The sequence below is a fragment of the Manis pentadactyla genome, chromosome 9, assembly GCF_030020395.1.
Source record: "Manis pentadactyla isolate mManPen7 chromosome 9, mManPen7.hap1, whole genome shotgun sequence".
NCBI lineage: Eukaryota > Metazoa > Chordata > Mammalia > Pholidota > Manidae > Manis > Manis pentadactyla.
The window spans coordinates 20,679,379-20,681,441 of record NC_080027.1 but is presented as its reverse complement, the minus strand read 5'-3'; the positions used below and the strand labels follow the sequence as shown (position 1 = coordinate 20,681,441).

The following is a 2,063-nucleotide window of genomic DNA, read 5'->3' as shown; positions in this document are numbered from 1 at the left end:
TGTGTTTTTGTTTGCAGGCAAGGTACATCTGCCTCCCAAATCTGTTGTCTGTTCATCAATGTTCTGGAAGTATTAGTGGAAGACGATAATAGCCAAAAATGAGAACCAAAAATGGGTTAGTCAGAAAAAGCCACATTGTATAAGAAGTTGAAATGAAGTGTAACATCCCATATTGTAGCCTTTAGGAATACTTCAGAATTAAATAATTTTCACAATGTTATTCTTATTAAAATATATTCCATCTTATGATATACATGTGGATGCTCCCATTTAAACAATTGTGAACATTAAGGAAAGGAACTGCATGCCCACTGTAGGAAAACTAGAACCAATATTCAGGTGTCCAATTTTTAATATACTATTTTCAGATTTTAAAAGCCCTATATTCATTTATCTTGGTGAATTTTAAGGTAATGCAATATGAAAACAGATGGTAATAAATAAAACAAAAAATAAACTGGAAATTAATCCATTTATTAACATTCATTTTAAACTTAAAAAATTTTGGTAATAACTTAATAAAATATTTTCTTTAATTTATTACACAGGGTAATGCATCCATTTGGACCAAAATTCATCACTGCCTATTCCTACATTGCCAAGGATTTCAACATGACCTTCTAAGAAACAGATATGAGGATACAATAGGGCAGATACTATTTTTAAAAATATTGACTTAAAAATCTATAAATAAAAACTGAGATGTCAGAGTTGACATCAGACTTAGCTTTACACAGGATTCAGAGGGAAAATGTGACTGATGTCACCACATTTATACTGATGGGCTTCACAGATGATTTTGAGATGAACGCCTTCCTATTTATGCGATTTTTAGCAATCTATTTTTTTACTCTGGCCGGAAATTTGGGACTGGTTTTCTTAGTTATTGTGGATTCCCGGCTCCATAACCCGATGTACTATTTCCTGAGTGTGTTATCATTCCTGGATGCCTGCTGTTCCTCAGTTGTCACTTCAAAAATGTTGGTCAGTTTCCTAGCAGAGAATAAAGCCATTTCATTCCTTGGATGTGCAGCCCAGATGCTTCTGTTTGTTACTTTTGGAACCACAGAGTGCTTTCTGTTGGCAGCAATGGCATATGATCACTATGTAGCAATATACAACCCTCACCTGTATTCAGTGAGCATGTCACCCAGAGTCTACGTTCCCCTTATCATTGCTTCCTATGTTGGGGGCATCCTGTACGCTTCTGTACACACCGTGGCCACATTTAGCCTCTCCTTCTGTGCATACAATGAAATCAGACATGTCTTCTGTGACATCCCTCCTCTCCTCGCTCTTTCTTTCTCAGACACTCACACAAACCAGCTTCTACTCTTCTACTTTGTGGGTGCCATTGAGATGGTTACTATCCTGATTGTGCTGATCTCCTATGGCTTCATTCAGTTGGCCATTCTGAGGATTCATTCCACTGATGGAAGGAGAGAAGTCTTTTCTACGTGTGTTTCTCATATAACTGGAGTGACAATTTATCATGGAACGATCCTCTTCATGTATGTGAGACCAAGTTCCAGCTATGCGTTGGACCATGATATGATAGTATCAGTATTTTACACCATTGTGATTCCCATGCTAAATCCCATCATCTATAGTTTAAGCAACAAAGATGTAAAAAAGGCAATGAAAAGAATGTTTGAAGAATTGGTTTATCAATTAATTCTATATTTCACACTGACCAATCGATTGAAACAAATTAAGAATAATGTTCATTGTCTCAATACCCAAATCATAAATACTTTCCTCTAGTTTATTTGTGTGTTTCTATCATTGATAGTTATTTTGTTGTTATTGTCATTAATCTACAATTACACGAGGAACATTATGTTTACTAGGCTTCCCCTACCCCAAGTCCCCCTCACAAACCCCATTACAGTCACTGTCCATCAGCATAGTAAGATGCTGTAGAATCACTACTTGTCTTCTCTGTGCTGCAAAGCCCTCCCCTTTTCTCCCAACCCCCACATTATACATACTAATCATAATAGCCCCTTTCTTCTTCCCCACCCTTATCCCTCCCTACCCTCTCATTCTCCCTAGGATCTTTC

The 2,063-nt window shown here is 36.9% G+C and overlaps 1 pseudogene; it reads left to right on the top strand.

Annotated features, from left to right (window-relative positions):
• The first annotated feature begins 702 nt into the window (after nt 1-702).
• LOC130684828 (olfactory receptor 5T3-like) lies at nt 703-1,675 on the top strand (annotated as a pseudogene).
• The last annotated feature ends 388 nt before the right edge of the window (nt 1,676-2,063 follow it).